This window comes from Saccoglossus kowalevskii, chromosome 9 (genome assembly GCF_978046115.1).
Source record: "Saccoglossus kowalevskii chromosome 9, keSacKowa6.1, whole genome shotgun sequence".
Lineage (NCBI taxonomy): Eukaryota > Metazoa > Hemichordata > Enteropneusta > Harrimaniidae > Saccoglossus > Saccoglossus kowalevskii.
In genome coordinates, this window is record NC_140649.1 from 13,714,505 (window position 1) to 13,732,240 (window position 17,736).

The window sequence follows — 17,736 nt, forward strand, 5'->3', positions numbered from 1 at the left end:
TGCCGACGGCATCAACAATTTGTTCTTAAAAATTATCAGGAATTTGAAAACTTTCCTCTAATTTAAAAAATTACAAAAATTCTACGATTCTCTACGATAAATGATTGACATAACAGTAAAAACGAATGCTGGGACGTTGCCTCATATTTTTATCATGTGTGAAGAATGAAAATAAAAAAAAATCCAACACCTTGTTTACTCAGGTAGTCTCCCATGCTACTATTAACCACGACCGATTGTGCTTTACTTCAGACATTGGTCTATCAACTAACCACACAGCGGCATTATTTATTTGTAATTCAGTCTAATTGGCGGCTATTTCATGTTTAGGAATGTTTTAAGGTTGGTATCGCTTGCACTGAAAATTTCTAGAATTGACCTATGACCTCTACAGGCTCCGGGTAACACTACGTTAATTTAAAGCCTATTTACGAAATATTTATTCACATTTTCGAACTTTTAACAATGGGACATGTTAATATAATATCACAGATAACAATCCCAAATGAATCTACCAACTTTGCAATCGCTTTACACAACTTTGTAAGCGGTTTGTCGTCAATTTTTCGGTTGGCTGTTGTGATAATCTGCAGATATTTGAGGCATTTTCGAGACGTTTACTTAATGTTTTCGACATTTAACTGCGGGGTTGTCATGACAATGACTTAGGTTAAACATACAAGCAACTCCGCCAACATGTCAATCGCTTTTACCAACTTTACACGCTGTTTTTGAAAATATCGCGGTCAGCACATGTGAACAGCTGCTGATATAGGCTGCTTTCAACTAGCTTTTATTGAATTTATCGACTTTTAATCTGCGTGGTTCTATATGCCAACAACTGAGGTAATATTTACAAATATATCTATCAAACTTGAAATCACTTTGCACAACTTTGCACAACTTTGCAATCACTTTGCACAGTGCGTTAAAAACTTAAATCTCAGTATGTGCCGACGGCATCAACAATTTGTTCTTAAAAATTATCAGGAATTTGAAAACTTTCATTTAATTTAAAAAATATCAAAAATTCTACGATTCTTCACGATAAATGATTGACAACACAGTAAAACGAATGCTGGGACGTTGCCTCATCACTTTACATTGTGTGATGAAAGAAAATAAAAAAAATCTAACACCTTGTTTCCTCAGGTAGTCCCCCCATGCAACTATTAACCACAACCAATTGTGCTTTACATCAGATATTGGTCTATCAACTAACCACACAGCTACATTATTTATTTGAAATTCAGTCGAATTGGCGACTATTTCATGTTTGGGAATGTTTTAAGGTTGGTATCGCTTGCACTGAATACTTTTAGAATTGATCTATGACCTCCACATGCTCCGAGTAACACTACGCCAATTCAAAGCCACTTTACGCAATATAACAATGGGACATGTTAATATAATATCACAGATAACAACCTCAAATGAATCTACCAACTTTGCAATCGCCTTTCACAACTTTGTAAGCGGTTTGTCGTCAATTTATCGGTTGGCTGTTGTGATAATCTGCAGATATTTGAGGCATTTTCGAGACGTTTACTTAATGTTTTCGACATTTAACTGCGGGATTGTCATGACAATGACTTAGGTTAAACATAGAAGCAACTCCGCCAACATTTCAATCGCTTTTACCAACTTTACACGCTGTTTTCGAACATTTTACGGTCAGCACATGTGAACATCTGCCGATATAGGCTGCTTTCAACTGGCTTTTATTGAATTTATCGACTTTTAGACTGCGTGGTTCTATATGCCAACAACTTAGGTAATATTTACAAATACATCTATCAAACTTGAAATAACTTTGCACAACTTTGCAATCACTTTGCACAGTGCGTTAAAAACTTAAATCTCAGTATGTGCCGACGGCATCAACAATTTGTTCTTAAAAATTATTGGGAATTTGAAAACTTTCCTTTAATTTAAAAAAAATCAAAAATTCTACGATTCTCTACGATAAATGATTGACAACACAGTAAAACGAGTGTTGGGACGTTGCCTCATAACTTTACATTGTGTGATGAAAGAAAATAAAATAAAATCTAACACCTTGTCCCCCATGCAACTATTAACCACAACCAATTGTGCTTTACATCAGATATTGGTCTATCAACTAACCACACAGCTGCATTATTTATTTGAAATTCAGTCTAATTGGCGGCTATTTCATGTTTGGGAATGTTTTAAGGTTGGTATCGCTTGCACTGAATACTTTTAGAATTGATCTATGACCTCCACATGCTCCGAGTAACACTACGCCAATTCAAAGCCACTTTAAGAAATATTTATTCACATTTTCGAATTTGTAACAATGGGATATGTTAATATAATATCACAGATAACAACCCCAAATGAATCTACCAACTTTGCAATCGCTTTTCACAACTTTGTAAGCGGTTTGTCGTCAATTTTTCGGTTGGCTGTTGTGATAATCCGCAGATATTTGAGGCATTTTCGAGACGTTTACTTAATGTTTTCGACATTTAACTGCGGGGGTGTCATGACAATGACTTAGGTTAAACATACAAGCAACTCCGCCAACATTTCAATCGATTTTACCAACTTTACACACTGTTTTCGAACATTTTACAGTCAGCACATGTGAACATCTGCCGATATAGGCTGCTTTCAACTGGCTTTTATTGAATTTATCGACTTTTAGACTGCGTGGTTCTATATGCCAACAACTTAGGTAATATTTACAAATACATCTATCAAACTTGAAATAACTTTGCACAACTTTGCAATCACTTTGCACAACTTTGCACAGTGCGTTAAAAACTTAAATCTCAGTATGTGCCGACGGCATCAACAATTTGTTCTTAAAAATTATTAGGAATTTGAAAACTTTCCTTTAATTTAAAAAAATCAAAAATTCTACGATTCTCTACGATAAATGATTGACAACACAGTAAAACGAATGTTGGGACGTTGCCTCATAACTTTACATTGTGTGATGAAAGAAAATAAAATGAAATCTAACACCTTGTCCCCCATGCAACTATTAACCACAACCAATTGTGCTTTACATCAGATATTGGTCTATCAACTAACCACACAGCTGCATTATTTATTTGAAATTCAGTCTAATTGGCGGCTATTTCATGTTTGGGACTGTTTTAAGGTTGGTATCGCTTGCACTGAATACTTTTAGAATTGACCTATGACCTCCACATGCTCCGAGTAACACTACGCCAATTCAAAGCCACTTTACGAAATATTTATTCACATTTTCGAATTTGTAACAATGGAACATGTTAATATAATATCACAGGTAACAATCCCAAATGAATCTACCAACTTTGCAATCGCTTTTCACAACTTTGTAAGCGGTTTGTCGTCAATTTTTCGGTTGGCTGTTGTGATAATCTGCAGATATTTGAGGCATTTTCGAGACGTTTACTTAATGTTTTCGACATTTAACTGCGGGGGTGTCATGACAATGACTTAGGTTAAACATACAAGCAACTCCGCCAACATTTCAATCGCTTTTACCAACTTTACACGCTGTTTTCGAACATTTTACGGTTAGCACGTGTGAACATCTGCCGATATAGGCTGCTTCAACTGGCTTTTATTGAATTACCGACTTTTAAACTGTGTGGTTCTATATGTCAACACATTAGGTAATATTTACAAATACATCTATCAAACTTGAAATCACTTTGCACAACTTTGCAATCACTTTGCACAACTTTGCACAGTAATCAATTATGGTATTCTTTCATTCTTGAATCTGTCTTCTGGTTCTCAAACTTGTTGGCTAACACAAACACATATTGGACCATTACAAGAACACACGGCCTTAAATAATCACCCCAACCTTTGATACCATATGTCCTGAATAGTCTGGCGCGGAAAACACTTTTTTGGTTCAGTGTTAGTTCAACTGATTGTAAATATGGAAATACTTCCTTCAGACGTGTTATTTCTTCACATACGCTCTTCCCAAAGATTATGACATGGTTCAGGTACAATACTAGGGGGTTCCACTGTCGCTCATGCAGCACAGTATTTCTCAACTGCTCCACCTGTATAATCTAGATCAAGTCACAAATGCTGAATTAAGTTTTTCATCTTTATCCATTTCCTCCTGTCAGTGCCAGACGCCATGTTTAAACTCATGAACTACTGGGAACCTGACAGGGTGTCTAAGACCTCATCAATTCTCAGCAGCAGATGTGTCTGTAGTGACAGCATTAAATTGTTGATAATCATAACATAATATCAGTAATCCGTCCTTCCTGCTAACAAGAATTACTGGACATGCTCTGAGACTACAATGGTAATTGCCTCAGATGTTGCTAGGCATCTTAATGCATGTATGAATAACAATTTACACTAACCCAGGTTATTGTTCGCAGCAGAGAGTATACCAATGGCCTTGCAACTACACACCCTGATATAATTGTTACCGATTCTTGTCAATGCATTCTGCAGATGAACCCTCTGTTTTTTCCAGTCACAGCAAAGTACGAACTCAAATGTAAAATTTTGAGATTTTGCAGATTCCCTATATATACCATGAAAATATCCATAACTTCATCTAGCGGTATGTTTGCCACTAATAGTTCTACTTCTGTCCCATACCGTCCAACTTGTACTTACCCTTGACAAATCAGAAGGGATAAAAACACATTTAAAAAAAACGCAAACGTTTAATTTGGCGACAAAGCACATTTTAAATATGCATTTATTATATGTTTATTTCAATCTTTTAATCCTAATCTGCGAATCCAGCAAGTTGAGCTCATATCTAAGTGTATAACAAAAAACACATTTGAAATGCATTTATTCCTTTCTTTGAAGTCATACAGACTTCCTGTTGGTTAATATTATGAGTTACAATATCGATACATGTATTATAAGCATAATTTAAAACAAAATACTATTCAAGAATTATTATTTTTATTTCCTGTAATCTGCATTTACCATGTGTTAACCCGAAACAAATTGTAATTGTGTACAGTAATTAGACTGGTAGAAATTGTATTATTTTCAAACTTGCATTTTCATTTGAGGCAGGCCATTATAAACTTAGGGGGAGAATATAATAGGATGATCAGAGCGCACAGAGACAGTTTGAAAAAAATAAATAAAAATGTTTCTTAAAAAATATAAGATTAAAAATAATATTAAAACCAAAAAATCTAAACCTTTGAACTAGTCAACACGTGGATTCTGTATTCTAAAAAATGAGCGAAATGTTAAAAAAAGTGAAAATTTACATTCCAACCAAAATTAATTAATTGGGGTACTAAAATTGATAAATAAGTTTTTTTTTATCTACAAGGTATAAATATAAATCCCTTATACAGTAGAGCTATCGAGTCTACATTTTACCTATGACCCTATGTAAATGTCACTCGTACTGGGAACATCATGTGAAGGGCTGTCAGGTCATGTCACAGATAATTAGTTTGCGCCGAAGTAATGAGATGTCACAAGCGTGTTACTGCCAATAACTGGGAATCTATTAATTTGCCCATTGTTTTCATTCAAATAATTAACCTGCGTGGACCACGAGAATTATGAACACGAAGAAACAAGGATTTATAAAACTTCGTTACAATAACATGGAATCATCAACTGTTATCTTCCACCGGATTTAGAGTGCTAGGGTAAAGGGAATTAAGTACGTTATAACGTTAAGCTAGTATCTGACGATATTGTACTCATAACTCATAACGTTTGTCACCATTGAAACGATTCAAGTGATGGATTCATGGTGATTGCAAGGTCAATTAGAATTATCATCATTTTCCCCCGGGTCATTTTCACTGACCCGTAAATGTGAGCGTTCAAATATATGTTGCGTTTGTTTTCCTCTTTCTTGATTTATGTTAAATATATTAATTACCATTTTCATCAAAATTTTGAAATTGTGTAAACTGTAAATACCAAACTATACACGTTTTATTTATAAGATATATATTTACATCCCATTGTTGATCTTGGCATTGTAAGTTTATTTTGACTGCAGGGTTCAGCTGATGTATGTCAAGTCATATTCACGAATTGTATGAATGTATCAGACTGTTAGCTACACTGTGGTGTCAACAAGGTGTATCAAATACCCATTAAATGGGGGAGAATTTATCTATAAATTCGTTGCCTTAATTTACAAAAAATACATATGGCCAAGGACACCTCTTTTTTATAAATTGTGCACTTAAAACATTGAATTTGTATTCTTGGATTGAAAAGTGGAAATAAAATACCCAACCATAGATCTTTGAGAAATGTCTAAGAATGTACAGAACAAATTACTGACTGACAAAACAATCCACAATAGCGAAACAAAAACAACGAATAAGTACACTAAGCTACTTATATGGACATGAAGTGATGTTTGAAAAGGAGTGAGCACATCCCTTCTAATCATTTCCTTTGCTTTAGCTTGCTAATTACCGTGTAAACAAAACCCATAATGTTTGAAGAAAACCTTCAAATGTGGCCAAAATTATGAAATCAGTATTGTGTTTTAAGATCAACACATATTTTTTGTCCTAATTATAATTAATTGTTTCTATATTTATAATTATTTGTTTTGATAGAACTATATATTTTTTTTTCGCAGACTACCTGATAGATAGGAAATAATGCACAATATCATAAGCAAAGCTATTAACCTACGGAATTGTGGGGACACGCTTTTTCGAGGCATAGTATTTTGAAAATGACTTGGTCTCATTGAAACTGGGTAGTGAATATTTAAGGCTTCATAATATATGGCTGTACACAGTGCATTTAGGACAAGACAGTCTTAATAATTAAATTTCAATAAACTCATTTATTTTAATAAAATTTGTTTTGTAATAAAGTGGATTTTTACAAAATAATATTTGTTCATTATTCTACAGAAACCTGTACACACAATCCAATGAATGAAGATGAACCCATTCAAAATGCATTTATACTAAGCCATATATAATGAAATGCATTTTAAACGCATTTATTTATAACATATCCCAGCAATCAATGGCTGCGCCATTTTTCAGGCATTCATATTTCATTCCAACTTGACCATCATGATATCTTGTTTTGTTCAATCCAGCTCAATTTCTATTTTATCAAGACGTTCTCGTGCACGTCTCCATGACAATATTTATCCGCCATTCTCACATGCCTGGTTACTTGCTTCATTGTTTACTGCTTCTCTGTCATTTTCAGAAATATACCATTGCAAATATTGTTCTTGTTGGCGGTCGCTTAAAGTATTTCTCGCAAGTCTGTCCTGAGTTTTCACATCCATTCTAGGTTACGCAATGTCACTTAATTCCCTCATTTTTTGTGTTCTGCCATGTTCTTAACTCTGATGTGTACGTACTGTTTGTATTACACCCTTTAAACAGATAGATTTCCCTAATCTCCTAGTTATTTATGTTACGCACTTTATGGCTTTTTAATTAACTTTTGACTTGTTAGTGCCCGTCGGACGTAGTCCGAAACGGGGACTTGTGTTTTGGGTTCCGTCCGTTCGTCCGTCGTCATTTTTCACGCCTGGACAGATTTTCTTCAAAGATGGGACAAAGACAAATCATAATGGGAGACATGTTCACATCGATTTATCTTTTATTTGGCTACTTGTGACCGACTGGCGGTCATTTCTGTCCCAAAATACACCAACGATCAGCATTTGGAGATGTCATCAACCGTTTCTTGAACATGACTTGACCGATTTTATTCAAACTTGGCATTGACATCAGTCATGGTGGGTTATTTATGCACGTCATTTTTTTCATGATTCGATTGAAACTGGCAGAATGGTGATTATTTTGTTATTTACGAGTTTTCTGATCATTTTACAGAGATATGATTGTACAGATTTGGATTACATTTATGTAAAAAGGCAAGATATAATGGGTTAAATGTTGTTTTCAGTTAGTTTTCATCAAAATGTAGCCAAATGGCGGCCATTTCCGTCAAAACCGAATAAATCACGGTTCAATCCATGTCATCAACTGTTTTTTGGACATGCCTTGACCGATTTCTTTCAAACTTGGAATATAGTATTGAAAACATCATGCAATACAATGACAGAATAAACATCATTACTATCATAATTACTAATTTAAAGAATTAGTATTATCGTAAATCAAATAAAAGTTTTGATGATGCAATGTCATATTTGTCAAGTAAACCAGTCAATTCTATTATGAATTAAAAAAATTAGACGTATTAGGTTTTGAGTAAAATGTACTTGGTAGATGCAATGCATTGTGAATGTAAGTACATGAATGAAGCTATAACAATTGAATTGAACAATGGAATGAGAACTTGTGTTCAGGGTCTTGTCTGTCAATATCGTTTATTTGATATGCCAAGACCTGGTGTCAAGCCTTGTACTAAAATGATTCATTAAACTGTTGTGCATATTCACATCCATTAGTTTTCAACGGCCTTTGGCCAAATTTTAACCAATTTTGTCTTCCAAACAGTTGCTGTTTGTCTGGTATCATTTCTCGAGCACGTCTACTGAGCATATGAAGTTGATAAAAATGTTTTTTGACTGTCACGTGTATCATTCTGTCAGTCATTTCTGCCACCACAAGTCATGATACATGTGAATAATGCTTCGTTTTATTTTGTTAACCTTCAACTGACAGCCATTGTTCCCTAAAAACAACATTTGGACACTTTCTGGGGCATACCTTAACCAATTTAAATCAAAATTTAGTATTTATACCTTCATGCACATCTGTAGTTAATATGCTAAATACTATCCGAATATTCAAAGATAATCTGACTATGCTTTTAAGTGTTTGACAAAGACACTGGAACATGACGGAGTCATTGACAATGACTTGTTAATTATAATTAAAATGTAGGCGTGAGTCATTCCCTACACTTTTGGAAAAAACAAATAAAAAAAGATGGCATGTTTTCGACCTGATTTATGAACCAGTTTAACCAAACCATAAGTTTAAAGGTGGACTGTTGAAATTCTTGTTTTGAAAAGTACAAACACATTTAGAGTTTCTGCACTACTGTTTGTACAAATGAGGTGAAACTTTTAATCGATGTAATGCCTTATTGTGCAAAATTATCCTGGGCTATATGTCTTGTGTGAGAAAATAATAGTACTATGAAATATTCGATTGGTCACACATATGTGTTCCTTTATTTATTTACGGACATGTACAAGGTAGAAAAGTCATTCTTATGCCGTTTGTCTAGACTATATTTAAAATTGGTAGTATCATGCTATACATTGCGTACTGGCATGGGAAGATTGTAACTTCCATCATAGGAAAATGCAAACATACTTTACGATAGCGTGGGAAATTACAAACTAGTGTGTGTGATAAGTCAAATATTGTACATGCCTCCATTCCCGTGGCAGCCATGATTATTCGAATAGATTCTCTCAATCCACGTCCATTAAAATACGTGAGGTGTGCCTTTTTTGTGTCAGTTGTCATGATTGAATCGGTGATCTGGAACAAGGTAGATCGTTACCGCTCAGAAATAATAACAATTTATTGGACGTTGGAGACCAGAACATTCGTGTATGCGTTATCGTGTCTTTTATATAACGATAAGGGGGAGTACAGACTTTATAGTTGTGAGTTGGTGATAATCAGCATGGAACGGGGTAGTTCACACACGCACACACGGTCAAAAATATTTGGCCTTGCATATGGTAATAGCTCTTCTTCTATGAGCACATTAACTTTCTCCCTTCGAAAAAGATGAAGAATAAGGTAGCTTGGTGCATGGCATCGCTATGTTCTGTATGACACTACAAGAAATTTATCTTTAACAACGGAATTGGGAATATGTCTTGATAAATGTGCACGTCGACATGAACTATGCTTGCTCCAGAATATGATGTAATACAGTACTATACATACTGTATTATATTATATACTGTATTAGTATCTGTGTCATCATTTAAGACTTATTGTTGATAATAATGACCATATTTAATGTTCAATTGTGAATCATCGATATTCATTACGCCTTGTTGAGATCGCACGTTATTTTTTCAATCAAAAATTGCACGAGTTACACTTTTAATTAGTGGTGTTAGATAGATAATTTATTCGATGTATTGCAAGAACTACATGTACAATGAGCAAACTAGTTTGACAGAAATTAGATTTGTAAATGTTTCTTCAAACATTCAACAGTCAACTCGCTTTCATATTCCTAAATCCAGCCCCATACTTGTCTGCAGTGCATAATATATTCTTCTGTGTTCTTTCTTTCTCTTTGTGGGCCATTCAGGAATGCCTTGATCCGTGGCAATGACGACAGTATGTCTTTGAATTCCTGGCAATTGTAATACGTAGAAACAATTGATAAGCAATTATGTACAGTTATAACGATAATCATTTTAAACTAAACAATCACATACAATGTTTTACTACACATAGTACAATTACAAATTTCATTGCGATGGTCAATAGCTCGAGAATTACCATAACTATGCTGAACTTATAGTAGTATTTTATAAAACCCACCCTCAGTTTTAGATAATCGTCAAGAACGTCAGGAAAATATTTATCACAATAAAGCAAAGATTCCAGAACAGCCAAATCGGCCATAGAAAGATCACCTCCAACCAAATAACCAGATGAGGTGCCACACAATTTCTGTTGAATATCACATCAGTTTGTTTAGGCACATAATATTACGGTGATGATTTGTTATTTATGATGACGTCACTGAAACTACTGTGCAACGATACTGCGCATAACAAATTGTCGTTTCCTGCACTGGTGCTGCCCCAGCCGCTGCTGCTCTCTTGGTTGCTTTCAAGGTTTTGAAAAAAATCCAAAATAGACAGCGAACGTGTCACTATGGATATTAAGTAAGATACTCTGTTTTGATGTATAGGGTATTCTTCATATGAAGCAAAAATGTACGTCAAAGCCGTCACTGAAACGTCGCAGCCCGTATCGCCACGGTGCGTTTTCAGTTACTTCCACGACATTTTTATCTGGCAAATAACCGGCGTTTGAGAATTTCTCAATTAATTTCAAAAATATTATACTCGATAAAATGAGTGGCTCACACTGTTGAACCACGGCGACTAAAAAAGTATCCATGGCGGAAAATAGCATTTACTGAGTGTATTTCGCAGTTTTTTTCAGCAAACAATGTATTTATGCTATTGATTGATGTGAAGCTTTTTATATACATAAAATAAAATATTGCATACTTCAAATATAAGTGTTGTTATTTCGTGGGAGAGCGGCTGTGGTGTATGGTAGCTGTGATTGTGCATGTGTACCAATAGCTTTAAGGAAAAAAATAGTACAATAATTAGTCTGTATATATCACGTAATATATATGTAGGGCAACGTCTCCACATTGACAGCTGACGGACGTAAACAAATGATGTTATCTGGATGTCTGGATGACATGACATCACTAAATTAACACGGAACAGCACAATTATCTCCGAGATTGAGAAAAGTCAACAAAATCAAGCAGTCGCTGTATACAATCAAAAAACATGTTTATATCTCAGTTAACTCAAAACACAACACAGGACTGATTAGAATGATACTGGCCCTAAACATAGAATGGACCCTGACTGAAAATTGTAAATACAAGCACTTGAATGTGTACATGGAAACATGCATGGCTTGGGAACCTTGTGTAATTTAGCACTCTCCAAGTGAAAACTAATTATTTGGATCAACAATATAAGTCATACATAGGAACCATGATTTGAAGCACGCTTTATCTGTACCAAAACAATAAAAAGCAGCATGCTCTTGCTTGATATTGCAATGCATTCGACCCTTATTTACGTCCATTCAGCATACACTATTGTACCGTCATCCCTCACTATATCCAACCATTATACACATACCAAATGTTACACTGTTACACTATTCGAAGGGCGAATCAGGTTTACTATAATTCATGGGCGTGACCCGCACAATGAAAACAAATGTACACAGCATGGCTACTGATAAAACATAGAGGGCAACATGCAGCCACATTCTGATATATATACAATATACGAGGATACCTCGTCATAACCTTATTATTATTATACATATATTCCTTCCAAGGATGCATCATGGAAATGCTGAAATCCAAAAAGTTTAGAACAGAATCAGCGAACTTTGTGTGGAGTCCGGTCAAATACCGCAAAATTACGGCACGCTGTAACTTTTGGCGTTACGGTGACAGATGTATAATACAGTCACTATGTGTAAAGTGCGAAACATAAACAACGAAATAAACAGAACACAAACCTTGACACAATCTTTTCACGTGTGCTGCATCCTGAAGATACGTAAATGCACTTATGCAGGGAAATGCTACTCGGAATTTGCGTTATAAATTGAAAGCTCATTCTAGGAACAAATGGTGGGGTCACATTTTGACATCATTAATATGCATCACTGTAATATTCCAAGCACTGTTGTAGATATAAACTGGCAACCTGTATTATAATGAAGGCATTGGGCAACAGATATGATACATATTTCGGATAACCATATATGGTCATGTGACCCCATTATTCAGCATAATTGTCATATCTCAAACACTATTGCAGATAGGTTCACGAAACCAGGGTTATAGTAAAGTAGTAAAGGAAGGAACAAGAATTGCATAACTAGAATTTCTCAAGCACTGTTGTAGATATATAAACATACAATTAGCACTATAATGAAGGCATTAGACAACATACATGACAAAAATATCGAATGATCTCATTAATATGCATAACTGTAATATCTCATGCACTGTTGCAGATAGGGACATGTAACCCGTACTATCAGTGTACACAGCACATGTGCCAAGTGTCATTTGCCATGAGGTTCGAAACCCCGGTCATTGCTGCTATGCAGCTATATTTCAATTTGATGTTTGTTTCTTCATTCAGATACTTAAATAATTTGAGTGGATAAATTTGGTTTCACATCACACGATCAGCTCAAAACATTAAATGCTGAACACGTAATGTATACAGATACCTCAACAAATATTTTGCCTACTTATTTGTCTTTTTCATCCTACTTTAAATAATAAAATACCAGAAATAATATGTAACCATTTATTTGCAGTTTAGTATATTTACTCTAGATTATTATTGGTTCAGTCGATTTTTAACAATTGCCACGAACTATATTTGAACATTTATGTTGGTAAATATGTTGGGTATTGTTGCCACAGTAACCGTTTCTATTTTGGGGATGATTTTCCATTTATAACTAAAAAGTAATAGAATGACTCATACAATATTCAGGAGAGGTCGTCTTTGGTACACTAACGGGCACATTCAATTTTGGTAGAGATGTAGATGCAGTTGTCATTGAAATAATCATCTTGGGTAATTTTTCACTTTTTATGTCATAGGGAAATATATTTGTTTCACTCTCCTCTCACCTATTACTAAATGTCAGAAGAGAGTGACCTTAAAACAATGACCAATTCGCCACATTTTGATATGGTTCTAAATATGGTTTCCACTATAACATGAATTATGGAAATGATTTTTATTAATAACTTGTGCGACTTGACAAGTACAATTCAATCAGAGGTCACTAAAGCTGGTTGTTCATTCTGGAATTGTTATGATAATCCATTACTAAATTTTTTTAGTTATCAATGATAAATCATTTCCACAATTAGTGTGCCCATAGCAACCTGGTCAACAAAATGTTCGAGATTTTAGTATGAAGGCAAAACACTCCTGAACCCACACACAACTTTTGTGTCATAAATAAAAATTTATTTCCGAAATGTATGGTCTCTTTGCAACAAGGTCAACATCTAAAACGAAATGGAAATTATTATTACTTGTTTGTTGTAAAAACCCTCCTTAGTAATAATAATAAGGTCATTCTCTTGTTTTTGTTATCAAATTATATAGCACATCACTTCTTAACGTCATAAAAATTCACCTCTTAAATACCGATGCAGTGTTTACCTGACAGTGTATTGACCCTACAGCCATTACTAACCGTTCATATGCAAATACAGGTATCACATCTGTAAACTACCCGCTTCCTCCGTTTTTCTAGTGCACATTTAAACCACACATTAAACCCTCCATGACACGTCTGAATAAATGTTATTGTGACTATATTTGAGTCAAGCAAAATACACAATATAGCTGGATTTTGTGATTTCATACTACACAGGTGAATATAAATAGTAATTTTCACTGATCGTGTGCAACAAATTTGGTATAATGTTGGAAACGTCGGCGTGTGGACAGTAGTTTTTTTTACATGCAAATATATAGCACTGTATTTTAGACCGTTCGAAGCCGGTAGATTGAGACTGGGAATAATATATCTATGCATGGACCAATCAACACACGGATAATTGTAATCATTGTCCCTACCGGAACAATAGTAAATATTGGTAGATGAATGAACAAAATAGAGGTTTGAAGATAGAGAGCATGATAAAATTTCAAGGGTGGCTGACATCAGCCTAATCGATTCCCCCAATATCGCCCATCAAAGTATGTTAAATGTGCCTTCATTGCGGTGAGCGCCAGAATGCAAATGAGGAAATATGCAAATGATGCACCTGTGGATTGGCTCTATGAACTTAAATTACAGTAAGGGAGGTTTGTTGATTCAGTGGTGTTGATGGAGTGCTGTACCCTAGCCAGTAGTTGACTATTATAATTTCAAATATGTTCAACATCGTACTTTTTTGTGAAACTACGTGTACGTACTCTTTTGCACTGTAATGTTTATTTTTGTAGATTCCGTTAATTTAACGTCAACAATGTGGATTGCATCATTAGACCCAAAATAGTCGTTACCATGCCATTTTTTGCTGTTCCTAAATGCATCATCTCTTAAAAAGGTGTTTTTATTCTCTTTACCGTGCCTCCCTGATAATAGTTCTAAACATCTACACTCAGGTAGAATATCAAAATATTGAATTGAGTGTTTTTGTGCTATATTTCTTGACTAGCTATGCGAGACACCGTCTGTGGTCTGTAATATGTAACACTGAATGGTATGTAATATGTAGTACCATGTCATGATGTGTATGTAACATGTAACATTATGTGGTATGTCATATATGACTCCATGTGGCGTGTAATATGTAAGAGTGCTTTGCAAAATGAAACACCATGTGGTATGTAATATGTAGTACCTGTACACAATTTGTAACAATATGTTGTTACCCTTAAAGTATGTAATATGTAGTGCCATGTGATATGTGATATATAAATCCATATGGCGTGTAATATGTAGGCACTGTGTGGTGTGTAATATGTAACATTGTGGTGTGAAAAATATAACACCATGAGCTTCATGTGTGGTGGAGATTCGGCTAGAATGTGTGTTGGCCAACTAGCGATCTTGTATAAATCGGCCTATCACAGCATGATTCAATTACCCAATAAGTGATATGTAGTAGAGTTTTATGGCCAATTTATTGGATATTCAAATCGTACTGCCTTCTATTTTTATAAAAACTGCTACCCCACATCTATCTGCTATAATACACTCGGTAAATGTACTCACTTGTTCTGCAACAGGGTCCAATCGTCAATAATACCAGCCTGCTTCTATATACAAATTACTTGATATTCATTCCAAAACAAGGTTTGTATGTTTTTCACAAAATGTCAATTTGAGTACAACAAATTTAGCCAATCGCAGCACTATTCACAGTACTTTCGACTAACGAACTATTTTATATACTGTTAAGTAAGAAAGAAAGTAGCCCCAATTCATACTTGTCCAGTCAGACAAAGGCGGACCCTCTCTGTTGAGATTGTACGTGTTGATTACATCTTGAGCCATAGGACAGCGATGTCTGGAATCTAAATAAGCCTAGTAGAAAATATATGTGTCAGATTTCCTTTTTTATAATTGCATTGTTTCCAGCAAACATGATGAAAAATAAAACTGATTTGAATGAATAGGTTTGACTGAAAATGTATTTTACAGACTATAGCCTTAGGATTTATTTGCTATAATCATATAGTGAAGTACATAGTATATTGTGGATACATTCTGGCCATAAAATTGCTTTTGCAGCATATGCGTGTTTTTCTTATTACAACTGCGTATATCTCTATAGAATTTTTGAAAAAACGAACTTCTTGGTCCAACATGACCCCGCGACCCCGTAGCGTATTTTTTTTTATATATGGTACATCTATTTGCGAAAGTTTTACCGCACACATGATCAACACAGACCTTGTTTAAAACATGTTTTTTTCATGTGATAATATATAATGTTAGCTTTCATAAGGTAAATGACATTTTATTCTTTCCTGGTTGGTGTGTCTGAAACGTGATGAAATTCAGGCTTGTATTTTTAGCACACACGTCTATTTGTGAATTGAATTAGCTAAGATTTGCTAATCCTGACCACACTTGAATTTTGTAGAGTATCAGAGCTGTATACAGTAAGGACGATTGTGTGAATAAATAAAATATTGTGATGCTTTTTTTCTTTCTGGCTAAATAGGTTTGAAGTGACCTGAACCTACAGGAGTGTATATTGATCTCCTAATACACTATCAGCATAGACATATCCGGTTACGTACTTACTGGTTGCAAGGATGACCGCATTGACGAATGGCCAATCAGATATCGTGAAAAAAGAAACGTTGGCGTGAGTTGCTTCCGGTAATTAAAAATATGAGGGTTTTTTGATACATTGACAATGTTTCATTTGACCATAAAATTCTGCCTTTTTTTGTATTATTCATATTTATGTGAGTGAGCCATATTTCATATGCTGTATATTAGGATTCCCTGTTGATAAAACATCTATTTATGAAAAAACAGCCAGATCATTATTATTGGTTAAGACACACAGACTACCTTGTCAGAAATATCAGCAAGGAGTAGGGCATACAGACTGCCTGGTCATCAATTCCACCATGACCATCATGATGTAAGACAAACATTCAGACTACCTTATACACTACTACTTTAACATAATTGTGAAATCATTACCTGGAATTTCTAAATTATCTGAATAAATTTCTATTACTATAATACACATATTATATTATATAAATCATGAATTTGAAATGAATCAAAACATTTAATCATCCGATGGTTCAATCCTATATCCGCAGCACTGTTTGGTGTTTTATGGAGTATAGGTATCTGAGTATAGGCATGGCAAGTCACCCATTTTTATTACTGATCGCCAAAATTGGACTGAAGTTCGTTTTCATGTCAAGTGATTGAACAAGGATGAATCCGATCCACATCCAATTGCAAAAAACGAATGTAATGAACTCATGTGCCATTATATGTAAATAACAACAACCAGATAGAAAATACGTATAAACGATGGCATCTTAATCTGATAAAACTGCTAATGAATATTGCAACGAATGTAATATTCTCGAATTTCCTTCTGATAGTTCTTAGTAAATAATGCTACTTGCGACCGATATAAGTTTCATGCTTCACCATTAAATGGTCATGCGCCCTCCACAAGTACACCGGTGACATCAATAATATGGCAACACATGATTTTAGTTTATGCTCACACTTACAATTATATACAACATATTAACATGTAAAAACCAAACATTAGAATTTGTAATCATTTAAAGTGGATAAGAATTTCCTTTGAAACAATCACATCCAATCGCACGGATGTGATTGGTATGGAAACAAGCAGTGTGTGGTTCTCACTATTTCCCAAAAATATTACGCAAAAAAATATCTATAGCATATATACCAAACAACTTCGATATGTGATGGATTTGTAAAAATTGAAACATATAAAATGGAATGACATTCTTTA